Below are 17059 nucleotides of genomic sequence, written 5' to 3'. Positions count from 1 at the left end.
GGCTAGAGTAGAAATACCAATGCCCCAGTTTCCATAGAAAGAACTGCATTTCTATGGATGCATTGCAAGAAAAGAAGCAATAAAACTCATAGACATCAAAGATTCATTATGCTTCAGCCATTATAAATGTGGGGCCTCTGCAGTTCTGGTCAGCCCTTATTATAATCACCATCAGTGGGGATTGTGTGTAGAAATGGAGGCTCAAAGAGGCTGAGTAAGGCCACAGGTAGACGGTTCAAACTTCTGCTATACATTTAGCCTGCACAGGTATGGTTCTTCTCTAAATGCACAAGGAAAAAGACAAAGCACCTGCTCTAAAGATTCCTTCCAAGAAATAGAAGAAGAAAAAGAACAAGATAGGAAAGGATCCTACTATCTTTAAAGAGCAAAAACAGATATAGAAAATAGAAATAATTTTTAAGATTTTTTTTAATTTTAAAATATAGTTTGTAGATACAATTCTAAGACTATAATGATATTCCCTTCCTCCATCCCTCCCCATAGGAATAATTTTATGGTAACATACAGTTGTATATTGTTTAACAACAGGTATATATTCTGAAAAATATAGCTGATCTAATTGTAGGAACGTCATACTTACACAAACTAAGACAATAATATTGTTACAGGTGAAATAGTGGTGGAGAAAATAGTATTACCTCAGTTCTTTGCTCACATGGAAGAATTTCCAAGGACAAGGCAAAGAGAAAAGCAAGATTTAAAGGTTTAAAAGCAAGATTTAGTAGTCAGAGACCTCCAGCCAGAGTAGCATGGAGAGAGGCTCCAAGAGAGGCAAAACCTGAAGGGGCTGGTGGTAGTGGGGTTTTTAAGAACAATTTTGGGGAAGAATAAAACTTGACTTTGAGTTACAAGGCGGAGACAAACCCCATCAAAAGACCTGATTTACAATCTTTTATCCTGTCTGGCTTGCTCATGATAAAACAAGAGCCATAACTAGGGTGGGATACTTAATTTGATTTACAGTAAACTGAGAGGTCAGAAGTGTGGAGTCACCCCTCCCTTGCTACTTTCAAGATAAGATTGGAAACTTTGAAGGAGTGGGCAGGCAGTTTTGATCTTCCTGTAGATAGCTTTGGGAAGAAAAGCAAGCACTGGGGTGACCCTGACTGCCTATTAACCCATCTGACTCCTCACAAAGTCACCAGGCAACATAAACTTATGGGACTGGGACTGGCTCTGTGGAGTGGTGGATAAAGCCAGTGCCGGCATCCCATGTGGATGCCAGTTTGAGTCCTGGCTGCTCCACTTCCTCTCCAGCTCTCTGCTATGGTCTGGGAAAGCAGTAGGAGATGGCCCAAGTCCTTGGGTCCCTGTACCTACCAGGGATACCCAGAAGAAGCTCCAGGTTCTTGGCTTTGGATTGGTACAGCTCCAGCCATTGTGGCCATCTGGGGAGTGAACCAGCAGATGGAAGACCTCTCTTTCTCTCTCTCTCTGCCTTTGCCTCTGTAACTCTGCCTTCCAAATAAAATAAATCTTAAAAAAAAATCTTACGGGACCAATATCATATGTGCAGTCTGCCATTGACCAATGCATGACAGTGTATGATTGTAATAAGTGTAATCTTGAGAAAAAAAAATTTTTAAAAATATGGAGACGTACTCAGTGTTGCATTATCTTTTTTATCTATTATCTAATTTATTTTTATCTATTCCTAATCCATTTTTTAATCTATTAACACAGAACCCAAATATCATCTTATATTCTCTTATAACTTTAGGAATACTTGCTTAGTATAAAAAGAGTTAAGTAAATGCTAAAATGTTTTAATCTGAAAATTTAATAATTTCTGTTATTTAGAAATTGGGCATTTTTTCATGTAAGATTGTTAAATGCTGTGTTTTGCCTCTATCTCAGGAAGCATGCTATTCTTGAGCATTTACCTCAGGGCAAGGCCATCACTATCTCACAGCTTAGTCACGAAGTTCAAGAAATGAAACTCAGAGAATTGTCCATATGGATGAATGTTTAACCTGTACAACACCAGAACAAACAAAATGTTTCCATTTATTGGATGAATCATGCAACATAATGGGGACCTTCCTGTAGGGCACTGAAGATTCCAGTGATTTGGATTTTGGAGAATAAATAATTCACAGTGAAGTCCTTCACTGGAATAAACAAGGGTAACTCTTTCAGTGGTCCTCATCCTCGGCCACGCATTAGAAGTACCTGCAAAGCCTATAAAAGCACCTGCTGAATGAAAACCTCTGAAGGAACAGGCAAACTTCTCTGAAAATGCTCCACAAGTGATTCTAGCACAGAAGCAAGATTAAGAATTCTGATCTATGTAATACATAAGTAGTTCTTTGGTGAACTTTCTCTAGGCAGAATTAGCATATGGCCATACAAACTTGAAGGAAAAGAAATGTGCCATGATAAGGAGAACTTGACTACTAAGAAGAGCTACCCCAATTTCATTGCTCCACAAACCAGCTGTCCTCCCACAATGCAGACACCTCCAGGCTATCCCACTTGCAGCAGCTGCAATAAATTCCAAGCATATTTCCAATGCAAACTGACCCAACCTTTGCATCTAAATCTCCTCAACTCCCTCCTAAAGTTTAACTGTAAATGTTCACTTTGGTTCAACTTTCCATTTGCCTTTTATTAGCTAGCTGGTATGCTTGAAACATTTTTAGATAAAAAAAAAAAAAGCTCAGATATGATCAGGTTTTCTTATAATCAAATGTTCACTGGGTTGCTCATCTACCAAGTTTTGATTACTACAAACTTTTGAAAATAATCATTGTTAATGAATCTTGGCCTTTGTTGGAACTTTTTCAATAATATCTACTGGGACTTTACCATTGTTGGACACTATTCTATATACTGGGGATGCAATCATGTTCTTGATTTGCTCACATTCTAATAGGAAACCACTTGTCACTTGACAGATGTGTATTGAATGGATGCAAAGATATGTAATGTGTTTTCTGGGACATTACAGTCTATGTAAAGAGGCTGATTTAGGAACAAAACATCCTCTGCAATTTGATGAGTCCCATGACAAGTAATTTTGAAGTACTGTAAGAATCACAAAGGGCAAGCAGCCAACTTGGGCAAAGTCAATATAGGCCTTACAGAGAAAAGTGATGTCTAAACTGAAAGAATGAATGGAAAGAGAATTCCAACAGAAACAGTATGTGCAAATCTCAGGGAAGAAGAAAATCACAGCTCATTCAGGGGAATTCAATGAGATTCCATGGCATATTAATCACCATGCTCAGCAACTCTGTTGGTAGGGTACCTTTGTTATCACTCTTCATAGTTTCAACAGACCTGCATATAAACTCCTTTTTTTAAAAATATTTATTTATTTGAAAGTCAGAGTTACACAGAGAAGAGGCAGAGAGAGAGAGAGAGAGAGAGGTCTTCCATCCACTGGTTCACTCCCCAATTGGCTGCAATGGCCGGAACTAAGCCGATCCAAAGCCAGGAGCCAGGAGCTTCTTCCAGGTCTCTCATGTGGGTCCAGGGGCCCAAGGACTTGGGCCATCTTTCACTGCTTTCCCAGGCCACAGCAGAGAGCTGTATCGGAAGTGGTGCAGCTGGGACTCACACCAGCACCCGTATGGGATGCCAGCACTGCAGGCAACAGCTTTACCTTCTACGCCACAGCGCCGGCCCCCAGATACATTCTTAATCGCTGGCCTCCAGGTTCTTCATTTCCTATAGTCTCTTTGTCATTATTCCAACTGTGTGCAGCTTTAAAATCTAAAGTTTAAGATTTCAAGCATTCTGTTCTTTGAACACTATCTCATAGCATTCCCGTACAGTTGAATTGAAGTAGGATGACTTCTCCTGCCTTTGGACTTAGGCAGATATTGAAACTTACATCACTGGTCCTCAGCTTGCCAACTAAAATCTTAGAACCTCATCTTCATAACCACATGATCAAATAATAATAAAGTTAGATGATAGATAGAATGAGGAATATTCAAATGATTCATGGAAACAGTGTATTACCTTTTAATTCCATGTCTCCATGAACTTTTTGAAGTACCTTCTCATACTCATGGGGGAGGGAGGGGAAGAGTTCTGTTCCTCTTAACAATCCAGATTTTGATAATGAAAATGGTTCTAGAGGAAGAAAATTTTAAGGGTGAGCTCTGTGAATCAGTTCTGGGATTTCTAGAATGGTTGCCTAACCTGATTACACTTAAAGATGCTAATAATGTTATTTCCAGTAGTAAGAGAGTAGACATATATGTGAGGGCATGATCATGGCACAGGATACTTTCAAATATTTTTAGAAAACAAGTATAAAGAGGTTCGCTGGTTGCTCCTGATGTCGATGGAGAAAATGGTGGGAAGAAAAAAAGAATTAGCTTAGAGATTTGAATTCCCAGCACAAACAATGCAGATATTTTCTGAAAACTTCTTTAGTAGTGCCCCTTATCTGATACATTCTAAGACCCAACCTCAGTAGATGCCTGGAACCACGCATAATACCATACTCTTGGGGTCTGTGCTGTGGTTTAGCAAATAAAGCCGTTGCCTGTGATGCTGGCATCCCACATAAGTGCCAGCTATTCCTCTTCTGATCCAGCTCCCTGCTAATGTGCCTGGGGAAGCTGCAGAAGATGCCTCAAGTTCTTGGGCTCCTGCACCCACATGGAGACCTGGAAGAAGCTCCTGGCTCTTGGCTTCAGCCTGGCCCAGCCTTGGCTGTTGGAACCAATGGGGGAGTAAACCAGTGGATGGAAGATCTCTCTGTCTCTTCCTTTCTCTCTCTGTAACTGTGCCTTTCAAATAAATAAATACATTTTTCCAAAAAATCACTTATTAATTTGGATGTCACAATGATAGAGATGAAGAGACAGAGAGAGAGATCTTCCATCCACTGGTTCACTCCCCAGTTGTCTGCAACAGCCAAGGCTGAGACAGGCTGAAGCCAGAAGCCAGGATTTTCTTCCAGGTCTCCCATGTGTGTGGTAGGGAACCAAGGACTTGAGCCATCTTCTGCTGCTTTCTCAGATGCATTAGCAGGGAGCTGGGTTGGAAGTGGGGCAGCCAGGACTCAACCAGCACACATATGGTATGCCAGTGTAGCAGGTGGCAGCCTAGCCTGCTTTGCTGCAATGCCAGCCCCAGCATTTGGCTGCCATTGACTTTCTGACAATAATCAGAAGAACCATGGTCTGCTTTGTGTGATTCTGCATCAGGTTTAATGTCAGGAGCAGACAGTGTCAGTGGTTGGGAATCCTCAATAATTGCAGGGTTTTTGTTTTTGCCAAAACTTTTGGGAAGAACATTGTAGTCAGAAATGGTTGTGTCTTTCTTTTACCTCATCAAAGTGTTGCTGCAGACATTATCATATTTTGGTGGTCATACATATGATATCAATGCTACATTATATCTGAGGATCATATTCCATAAATTTGTACTCTAATGTATATACAATTCAAAACACTTTGGAAAATTTTTGTAATGTTCAGATTGCTGGTTCTGCTTTAATTTCTTCATCTTCATCTTCCTCTTCCTCTATAGATGACTCAACACATTCTTCCAATTCCTCATTTCTTTATGGCCTTCAATATGTTTTTCTGCTCCTTCATCAAACATGTCAACCAATCTTCCACCAACTTGTCTTGCTGGGCAAATGATTTCCCTAACTTCTCCATTCATCCCCAGAAAGCCTTTAAAATCATTCATAATTTCACTCCATAAGTTCTTCCAGCAGGCACTTACAGTTTCTGTTTTTAATTCATCCACTGCAACTTTGATGAATGTGATTGCGTCAGTAACAGTGAATGATTTCCAGCACTGTATTATGCCCAGCTTAAGCTTTTACACCAACTGCTGATCAAATACCAGGTGGATGTTTGTGGCCTTGACAAATTGAGTAATGCTCTGGTTAAGGAGCTGAAAAATGAAGTTGTATTTGAAGGTAAAATTTCAGAGTGTCCAAGTGCATTGTCTATAAATAGGATTTAAATTCCATTTGTTCCTCTTCTAAATATTATTCCATTTTTGATAGGAAGCATTAGTGGGACCATAAGCAAGATGGCTGCCACCCACACTGTCTGAGTAGGTTGCCAGAACTTGGGAAGAGAGTTTGTTTTTGTTTTTGAAAGGGCACATTCTTTTTTTTCTTCTCTTTAGAATTATTTATTTATTTGAAATGTAGAGCTACAGAGAGTGAAGAAGAGACAGAGAGAGATCTTCCAGCCACTAGTTCACTCCCCCAAATAGCCCCATTGAGTAGGGCTGGGTCGGGCTGAAACCGGGAACCAGGAGCTTCATCTGGGTCTCCCATGTGAATAGCAGGGGCCCAAATATTTGGACCATCCTCCACTGTTTTCCCAAGTGCATTAGCAGAGAGCTGGATCAGAAGTAGAGCATCAGGGATGTGAACTGGTACCCATATAGGATGCCAGCATTACAGGAGGCAGCTTAACCCCTACACAAGAACACCAGCCCAACAGGGCACATTCTTTGTTCTGTATACTATGTCTGGTGTCATATGCCCAGTAGCATTAACACATAGTACCAGAGGTATCTATCCTTCCATGTTTTGTGCCCTGGTGACACTTTAGCACTTAGAAGAATGTGGACTCTATTTGGAATCTTACTCCAGAAAAGCTTACAATTTAATCACAGTTTCAGACTTGCTTTGGATCATATCTTCTATGGTTTGGATGTTGAGTCTCTCCCAACATCCCATGTGTTAAAGCTCTAATCACCAAAATTTTATGTTAATGGTATGGAAAATTTGGGAAATTAATGCAGTTGTGGTGTTTTCTGGTAGAGCCTTCAGGGCGTGATTGGATTGGATTGAATTGTTACAATAGAGATTCCATGATTTAATCTCAGTGGTTTTATAAGAAACCACACAGGAATAGACAGTTACATGCATTCCCTCCTGCTGTGTGATGATGCTCTGCACAACCTTGGGACTCTGCCAGATACAACGCCAGCACCAAAAACTGACCCAGTGGATTCCATGCATTCTTGGGTGGTGGACCTCCAAATTTATGAGCCAAAATAAATTTCTTTCATTTACAAGTGGTTTGTTTCAGGTATTTTATTTATTTATTTATTTTTAGAAAGCTTTTATTTAATAAATGTAAATTTCATTAGGTATAGCTTTTGAAATATAGCAATTCAGGTATTTATTATAGAGACAAAAGATGACTAATAGAGTATCCTTTCTTCTTAGTCAACTTCTATACTCTTTTTTTTTTTTTTTTTTTTTTGACAGGCAGAGTGGACAGTGAGAGAGAGAGAGACAGAGAGAAAGGTCTTCCTTTGCCGTTGGTTCACCCTCCAATGGCCACCATGGCCGGCTCACTCCTGCGGGTGCACCACGCTGATCTGAAAGCGGGAGCCAGGTGCTTCTCCTGGTCTCCCATGGGGTGCAGGGCCCAAGCACTTGGACCATCCTCCACTGCACTCCCAGGCCATAGCAGAGAGCTGGCCTGGAAGAGGGGCAACCGGGACAGAATCTGGCGCCCTGACCGGGACTAGAACCCGGTGTGCCAGCACCGCAAGGCAGAGGATTAGCCTAGAGAGCCGCGGCGCCAGCCTCTTCTTAGTCAACTTCTTCAACTGCTAGAGATGTGGTGGCAACTTTTTCTTTTTTTTTTTTTAAGATTTATTTTTATTTATTTGAAAGAATTACAGGGAGAGGTAGAGACAGAGAGAGAGGTCTTTCATCCACTGGTTCACTCCCCAGTTGGCCGCAATGGCCAGAGCTGCGACAATCTGAAGCCAGGAGCCAGGAGCTTCTTCTGGGTCTCTGATATGGTCACAGGGGCCCAAGGACTTGGGCCATCTTCTACTGCTTTCCCAGGCCATAGCAGAGAGCAGGATCGGATGAAGAGCAGCTGGAACTCAAACCGGCGCCCATATGGGATGCCGGCACTTCAGGCCATGGCTTTAACCCACTGCGCCACAGTGCCAGTCCCAGCAACTTTTTCATTAGTAGATGCATCCTCTCCAGTAATTGTCATATTTTTCTGTGTAACCATCACTTACTTGCAATAAGTGGCTTGGTGTCACATTTCAGGGGATCCCTTCCTAAAATTTTCATACAGACTCAATGCATTCTGGTGTAGTATATTGCTGTCAGCTGAAGCACATTTTCTATTGTTGTCCCCCACAAATGTAATGCTGTTTCCATCTTAACTGTGTAATTATGACCATAACTTTTGCAATTTGAGGTATGATAGCAAAACTAGCTTGAGTTTCTTTTTCATTCTTCACAGTTTCATATAAGATTTGTTCTTACCATAGATCTTAGCAACCTCAGCATATTTTTCTTTTCTTTCTTTATTAAGTCAAGAAATTTTGCCTTTCCACTGAACAGAAGCATTTTATGGCCTCTTTTCAGAAGGCCCAAATTGCCAGCACTACTGATATTGTACTTCGGGGTCATTATTAAGTAAATTAGGATCACTTGAACTTAAGTCATGCAAGATTCAATCTGGTAACTGAGACAGCCACTAAATGACCAATGTGTGGGTAATGTATACAGTAGTATGGATATGCTGGACAAAGAAATGATTCATGTCCTGGCCAGGACACAGCAGAAGACATAAGATTTTATCATATTACTCAAAATGGCATGAAATTTAAAACTTATGGGTCTTTTATTTCTGGAATTTTCCATTTTGTATTTCGAGTTGACTGCAGGTAACTGAAACCACAAAAAAGGAAGTCATAGATAAAGTGGGACTATTGTATTTGTATCATGAAGGAGACCCTTATCTCCAGAAGTTGTAGAGCTGAGACTGCGGAAAATCAAACACAGAATCTCATCTTATACCTGGCTGAATTACAATGCAAGTTGAACTCCTGGCCTTGCAGGGTGTGTACTTTGGGGAGATAAAAGGCAATCCCTCACACTATAATGGCTACATGGGAGGAAACTGTATATGGAGACATTCAGCCTCTACATTCTGATGAATCAGTAGAAGGGAAGAGGTCCCTTTATTTTCATCTGGCAGAATTAACCCTGAATTCCCTGGGGAAACTCTGACCTCTATTGAGGCAGTTACCATCCAAGACACCTGCTGGTTTTCCTTCGCCTCCTACCCCTTCCATCTCTCTTTGCTTGTAGACCTATAACTAGACTCAAGCCACAGAGGGCCTTAAAGGTGAAGTATGAAGTGTGACCTATGGTGAGTTACCCTACACTGTAATGAACTGTTTGGCTGAGGTCAAGTGTTTATACTCAAAAAGCAACATGGTTACTATAATGGAAAACAGAGTTGAAACAGCTGTCAGAATAGTCTTGTATGGCTGCCACAAAACACACCAAACACTGGAGTAAGGGAGAGAAAACCCAGCAGACTGGAGGAAAGGAGCAAAGAAGGAAAAGAGGGAGAAGGAGAGCGTGAGAGACAGAGACAGAGGCCAGGAGATGGAGAGGAAGTGGGGTAGAGGGGGTAAGGGAGGAGCGAGAGAGGAGCCTCGCATGTTCTGGAGCACATCCTTTAAAACTTTGCCAGAGGGCAGGCAGGGAAGCAGGAGCAGCCAATCCCATTAGGATGAGGGTGGGCCATGTGGCCACCTGGCTTCCAGCAATGGCGCGGGGGCTAGAGCCAAGGATGGGGTCAGGGTGTAGATCACGCCTAGATAAAACTGCGCCATTTTCCTAACAAGTCTGACTCACATAGACCTATGGCATTGATTAACAGGTCATGGTTTACCTGCAAGTGAAATAGATAGAAAACCTACTAAATTCTTGATCAGTTTAGACAGTTCAAGGCAAAGTAAGTGGATTCCAAGATTTGAGCTAGTTTTCAGACCCAGAACTTTTGAAAGAAAGGATCACAAAACATTGTATAAAATTTATACTATTACTTCTCTCCCAGTTTTCCCCAAAGGAACCTTTTACCTTTTACCAGGGTAACTGTACACTGGAGAGAAAGAAAAAAAGATCTATGAGAGACTACCTAACATTGACTCTGAACTGACACTAATTCCAGGAGATCTAAAACATCACTGTGGTTCACTAATCTGGTATAAGGGTCAGGTGACCAGTGGAATTTAGCTCAGGACCATAACACAATAAACTCAATAGGTCCTGAACCCATTTGTGGTTATTTCTCTGGTTCTAGAATTTATACTTGGAATAGATGTACTCGGCAGCCAGCAGAACCCCCACATGTTTTCCCTGAGCTGTGGAGTAAAGGATGTTATGGTATGCAAGGCCAAGGAGAAGCCACTAGAATGCTTCTACCTAAGAAAATAGTATATCAAAACAAAACCACATTCCTGGAAGAGTCACAGAGATTTGTGCCGTTATCAACGTTGTACCATCATTCAAAAACGCCAGTGTGATAATTCCCCCACATCCCCATTCAGCTTTCCTATTTGGCCTGTGCATAAGACAGTTGGATCTTGGAAAATGACAGTATATTATTGTAAACTTAGCCAGATGGTGACTTCACTTTCAGCTGTTGTACCAGATGTGGTTTCATTGCTTGAGCAAATTAACACATCCCCTGGTACCTGCTATGCAGCTATTGATCTGGCAAATGCTTTGTTCTGGATACCTGATAGTAAAGACCACCAGAAGCAGTTTTACTCTCAGCTGTTAAAGCCAGTAATACACATCCCCTGTCCTAACTCACAGGTATATTAACTCTCCAGCACTGTGTCATAATTCATTTCACAAGGATCTTGATTGCCTTTCCCCTCCACAAACTGTTGATCAGTCCATTACCCTAATTGGCCCTAGTGAACAAGAAGTCACAACTGTTCTTGACATACCAGCAAGACATTTGTGTATCAGAGTAAGAAATAATTTTTTTTTAATTCAGAGACCTTCTAGCTCAATTAAATTTGTAGGGATCAGGGGTGAAGGGCACATCAAGATACCCTTTCTAAGGTATAGGAAAGCTTATCTGGCCCTTTCTACTATCAGCAAAGAGGCACAACCCCTAGTGAACCTACATATTCCTTATTTAGGTGTGTTCTCAAAAAGTTCTAGTTTCGAACGTGAACCAGAGGAAGACAAGGTTCTACAATAAGTTCAGACTGCTGTGCAAGCTTCTCTCCAAGTGAGCCACTTGATCCAGCAAATCTAATGGTGCCTGAGGTGTCAGTAGCGGGGAGGGATGCTCTTTGGAACATTTGGCAGGTCTCTGCAGGTGAATTTCAATGCAGGCCCTTAGAATTCTTAGCAAAGCCCTGTCATCCTCTTCAGGTAACTATTCTCTATTTGAAATAGTCCCTGGCCTGATGCCGAGCCTTAGTAGAGTCTGAACAATCACAAGCTCCCATGTGATCTGAGCTGCCCACCATGGAAGGGCTGTTATCCGACCCACTAGGCCATAAAGTTAGGTATGCGCATCAGCACGTGGTCATCAAATGGAAGTGGTATGTATTGATATATGTTAGGAAAAGAGGTTATTACAGAATAGAGAGGAGGCAGGATACGAATTTATAGCCAGACCAAATTTATTCAGAGAAAATAAATTCGCAGAGGTGGGTGACCAACTGCTGGCAAGCACTTGACGGAACACATGGCAGAAGGCCCCAGGCCACAGAGCCCAGGCCTTTGTATATTTCAGAAAGGCTAGGGATGGATGTGGGGGTACAGGGTAGCAGGCAGAGGGGAATTCCTGGAACTGGGTGAGGCCTTGGGAACCTGGAAAAGAATGCAGGGTGGGGTATGAAGGCAATAGGGTATGAGACCCAGTTGAGATTCAAGGGCAAGGAATGCATTCCAATGCTTATCTATCATTTGGGCAAGGAGGGAGAATGGCTGAGGCTCAGGTCCTTGTCCCATCAATATATGCCTGAGCAAGACCTGAAAGCACAGGTAAGTCACATGGAGTGGCTCAGATGTCCTTGGTCCCTGCTCCTGCTGTAGCACCTGCCCTCTCCCAGTTTGCACCTATGGCTTTGTAGAAAGTTCCCTGCAATCAACTGATAGAGGGAAGGAACACTTGAGCCTGATTTATGGTGGTTATACATAATATGTCCCACCCCCATGTTGGAGGGGCGTGGTTGATACAGTGATGGAATGGCTTCCGAAGCCTCAGTTACAGTATAGCTGGGTGGCAATACCTTACAGGGCCAGGACAGGTTCTCCAGAAGGATGTGTATCTTAAATTGTCATCTAATAATTCAAGGGCAGAAATAGGAATGACACCATCTACTACTACCCCAGTTGGTCCACTAGCAAAATGTTTGCTTCCTATTGCCACAAACTTACGCTTTGCTGGCCTACAGGGCTTGGCTTCAAATGGACGAATATTTCCACAATTCGATTAAAGTGGAAGTTAAGACTGCTACACAGCCACTTTGGAGTCCTCATGGCTCTGAATCAGCAGTCAAAGAAGGAAGTGACTATGCTGGCTGGCTTGATTGATCCAAGGGGTGGCTGGATCGCTATTTTACACCAGGGATAAAGGAAAGCATGTCTGGGAAACAGAAGACCCCTTAGAGTATCTCTTAGTATTACCGTGCTTTGTAATTGAGTCAATGGAAAACTCTAACAATCAAATGCAGGCAGGACTACTGATGGCGCTGGGCCCTTCAGGAATGCAGGTTTGTGTCACTTTGTGACCTGACAATTACTCAGGTCCTTGCTGCTCCTTGCTGTTCACAGCTTGGGTAGCCAATTTACCAGAGATGAGTGTTGATCAAGAAGCTGGCAGTCTTGGGGAAAGAGAGATCTCTGGATTCAAAATGTGCTCTTTCAGCCAGTAAGAGAGGTTTTTAAAGGGCAGGGGTAGGGGCCAGTGCTGTGGCATAGCGGGTAAAGCAGCTGCCTGCAATGCCGGTATCTCATATGGGTGCCGGTTCAAGTCCCAGTTGCTCCACTTCCCATCCAGCTCTCTGCTATGGCCTGGGAAAGCAGTAGATGGCCCAAATCCTTGGGCCCCTGCACCTACACCTGCACCTGCACCTGCGCGGGAGACCCAGAAGAAGCTCCTGGCTTTGGATTGATGTAGCTCCAGCCATTGCAGCCATTTGGGGAGTGAACCAGCAGATGGAAGACTTTCTCTCTTTCTCTTTCTCTCTCTGCCTCTACTTCTCTGTAACTCTGCCTTTCAAATAAATAAATAAATCTAATAAAAAAGGGCAGGGTAGCTTCCAGAAGAGGTTAGAAAAAGAACAATAAGTATTTTTTTTTTTTTTACAGGCAGAGTAGACAGTGAGAGAGAGAGAGACAGAGAGAAAGGTCTTCCTTTTCCCTTGGTTCACCTCCAATGGCCGCTGCGGCCAGCGCACCGTGCTGATCTGAAGTCAGGAGCCAGGTGCCTCTCCTGGTCTCCCATGCGGGTGTAGGGCCCAAGGACTTGGGCCATCCTCCACTGCACTCCAGGCCACAGCAGAGAGCTGGACTGGAAGAGGGGCAACCAGGAAAGAATCTGGCGCCCCGACCAACCGACCAGGACTAGAACCCCCAGGGTGCCGGGGGCAGAGGATTAGCCTAATAAGCCGTGGCACTGGCCTAGAACAAAAAATATTTAATTGAAGATTATGCAGATCTGATTTCAGGCTTTGTTCCACGGAGGCCAGTGGAGGCCTCTAGACAATGGGCTCAGCATCAGCTGGGTGGAAGCTCCTTTGTCAGCTGGGTCTAGGCTTCTATTCCATTCTGTAGGTTCCTGGAAGTCCCATGCAAATATAACTATGCCCTAGACTAGTCACAGGTAGTTCACATTGTCATTAGTTGGGTTTTGTTATGTAAAATATAGAAAGAAGGGAAAGGAAGTTGGTTTATTGTGGTTACAACCTCACTGGGTCAAGAACTCTAGCCAGCTGTGTTTGCTAAAGGCAAAGGCAGTAGAAAATGGATCGTGGAAGACAGTAGTTATAAATACCAGCCACAACCATGTGACCAGTGACAAAAATGAGAACTGAAATTGTGGTGAATATTTCCTCCTTATTTTTTCATATTTGTGCATATTTATTTATGTTTGTTAAGAAATACCTTTTTTCCCTCATTAATTTATGTAGGACACAATGTATCATGGCATTTAAAAATTATTTAGTTTACATTATAGTATCTATGTTACAGGACACCAAGGAGAAGAGTAAATATCACCTCTCTGGGAGAGGTTAGTGCATTTCCTATTGTATGCAGGATAATTTTATTATGTTAGATGTAATTATTACCCTGGTATTGTTTTTATTGGGAGAGCAACTATGGCTTAAGGATGTATATGGATGTCAGGTTGACAAGGTGCAGACTTGGGATTAATTTTATGCATTAACTTAAATAGGTTACGTGGTGCTCAGATACTTGGTTAAACGTTATTCTGTGTGTGTCTATGAGGATCCTTTTGGATGAGATTAGGACTTGAACAAGCAGTCTGAGTAAAACCTCCCCAGTGTGGGTGGGCACCACTGAATCCATTAAAGTTTTGAATAGAACAATAAGGCAGGGTGAAGAAAAATTCAGTCCTTCTGTGTACCTGTTTTGAGCTGGGACATCTGTCTTCTCCTGCCTCAGAACTGAACTTGAACCTCAACTGGACTCTGGACTTGGACTGGAAATTAGATTATCAGCTCTTCTGGTTCTGTTACCAGAGAGGGCTGCTCAGAGTTTCTTGTTTCATGCAAGAAAGCAATCAGACATGAGACAGAGTAGCAGTAAGCTTGCTAGCCAACGTCAATGAAGAGACGCAATGAAGGGAGGATACCTGACAGACAGAGTGGGCATCTCAGTAAAGAACTGAGAGCCAGTCTGCATTCAGACTGCAGTTCTTATGGATTTGTGTATTGTTAGAACCTTCTAGGCCGCGGAGGCCTAAATCCACAAACCTGATGAAACTAGTCACAGACAGATAATCTAAAGGCTAGTGGAATGAGGAAGCCCTTCACTTGGGACATTCAAACTGCTAAGACAATGCACTGTAACATTTACTAAGGAGACTTTCTAAACACTCCCCACCCACCTTATCAGGTTCTCCTGGCTCTCTGCACGTCCCCCAGCAAGCACCTTCAGAAGGGACTCTGCTGCGTGAATGCAATGGAACCTTGCTTCAAACCCCCACTCTCTTCACCCTCCCCCTCCGCCCCAGCCTAAAACAAAGCCTTTTCTGCTTTAACCAGCCACCTCCTCGCCTTCTTCAAACCTTAAAATCCTAAAACCTATCAGATATGGACCGCCTGTTTGTCCTCTCCTCAAACCCTGCCTGGAATGTCACTGGGTAGAAGACTTCCAAGGTGTAGAATTCCTAAAATTCCTCTCAGAACTTGATAATGAACCTAAAAGCCCCTGCCTGTAGGGTGGGGAAGAGTCCCCAAAGCTGCACCCTGGGAGGGGGTGAGGAGCTGCCCGCCAGGGTTATCGAAGGAGAGCAATGCTTCAGATATGTGATGCTGGTCTGCTCCCAAGGCTTGCTTCTATCCACACAAAAATTCCCATTTCCTTTGGCCCCTCTTATACATAAAGAGCTTAATGTCTACCTAGCTACATTCACAGTTCTCAGGCTTCTAAACCTGGACTGGAACTATATCATCTGGTTTTCTGGTCTACAGGTTACTGTTACTGCCTTCAGGTCTTGTAACTTCTCAGTCTCCAGATAATTCTTTATAATAAATCTGTACAAACAAATGAAAAAAAAATCCTATGAATTCTTTTCTCTAGAATAGTTACCAACACATTGAGCAATCAACAAACATTTACTAAATAAATAGATGAATTAGTGTCCTGTACAGCTAAAATATAACAGGGGAATTAGGATATGAAGCTGAAGAAATAGCAATAATAATATCAAGGAATGAGTGTATTCTGCTTTCATTATATGCAAGATACCCAATAAACACTTTAAATGGACCATCTCATTTAATCATCAGAGCTCCATACAGCAAGTGCTTTTATTATCTCTATTTTATAGAGAAAGTCACTGCAACCCACAGAGATTAGGTAATGTTCTTTTTTTCTTTTTTTTTTTAAGATTTATTTTATTTATTTGAAAGAGTTACAGAGAGAGATAGAGACAGAGGTAGGTCTTCCATCAGCTGGTTCACTCCCCAGATGGCCACAACGGCCAGAGCTGCGCCGAGCCGAAGCTAAGAGCCAGGAGCTTCCTCCTGGTCTCCCACATGGGTGCAGGTGCCCAAGGACTTGGGCCATCTTCTACTGCATTCCCAGGCCATAGCAGAGAGCTGGATCAGAAGAGGAACAGGGCCGGCGCCGTGGCTCAATAGGCTAATCCTCCACCTTGCGGCGCCGGCACACCGGGTTCTAGTCCCGGTCAGGGCGCCGGATTCTGTCCCGGTTGCCCCTCTTCCAGGCCAGCTCTCTGCTATGGCCAGGGAGTGCAGTGGAGGATGGCCCAGGTGCTTGGGCCCTGCACCCCATGGGAGACCAGGAAAAGCACCTGGATCCTGGCTCCTGCCATCGGATCAGCGCGGTGCGCCGGCTGCAGCGGCGGCCATTGGAGGGTGAACCAACGGCAAAGGAAGACCTTTCTCTCTGTCTCTCTCTCTCACTGTCCACTCTGCCTGTCAAAAAAAAAATAAATAAATAAAAAAAAAAAAAAAAAATAAAAAAAAAAAAAAAAAAAGAAGAGGAACAGCCAGGACTAGAACTGGCACCCATATGGGATGCCTGAGCTTAAGGCCAGGGTGTTAACCTGTTGCGCCACAGTGCAAGCCCCTCTTTTTTTTTAATTTATTTATTTCTATGAAAGTCAGAGTTATACAGAGAGAGGGGGAGAGGCAGAGCAAGAAAGAGAGGTCTTCCATCCATTGGTTCACTCCCCAGTTGATTGCATGGCCGGAGCTGCGATTATCCGAAGCCAGGAGCCAGGCACTTCTTCCTGGTCTCCCACTTGGTTGCAGGGGCCCAAGGACTCCAGCCATCCTCCACCGCTTTCATAGGCCATAGCAGAGAGATGGATTGGAAGTGGAGCAGCAGCTACTGGAACTGAAATCAGACAAGACCCCCTAAAATTTACCCTGAAATGTGGCCCCTTAAAGTTCCCTAGAAATGCTATTTGGGGTGCCTTACGATTTCACCACGGGCTTATTACCAAATCCCCGATATTAATAAGCCCGAGAGGGTTCTTGCCTAGTATTTAGAGAAGAATTCTAAATACTGGCACAGATAAACGAG

The 17059-nt window shown here is 43.0% G+C and overlaps 1 long non-coding RNA gene across 2 annotated transcripts in view; it reads left to right on the top strand.

Moving 5' to 3' along the window:
- LOC149123563 (uncharacterized) overlaps window positions 1-17059 on the top strand; it is a 62725-nt gene that overhangs the window by 39018 nt on the left and 6648 nt on the right. Inside the window, exon 3 of one of the 2 annotated variants that reach the window (XR_016216244.1) lies at window positions 14012-14052. The exons of the other annotated variant lie outside the window; for it this stretch is intronic. This is a non-coding gene — a long non-coding RNA (uncharacterized LOC149123563). Of the gene's footprint in view, window positions 1-14011; window positions 14053-17059 lie in introns of those variants that run through there. 2 annotated transcript variants of the gene reach the window in all.

This window comes from Oryctolagus cuniculus, chromosome 11 (genome assembly GCF_051225735.1).
Source record: "Oryctolagus cuniculus isolate XC-2025 breed Fujian yellow rabbit chromosome 11, ASM5122573v1, whole genome shotgun sequence".
Taxonomy (NCBI): domain Eukaryota; kingdom Metazoa; phylum Chordata; class Mammalia; order Lagomorpha; family Leporidae; genus Oryctolagus; species Oryctolagus cuniculus.
The sequence above is the reverse complement of the archived record's forward strand: the minus strand, read 5'-3'. Positions and strand labels throughout refer to the sequence as shown.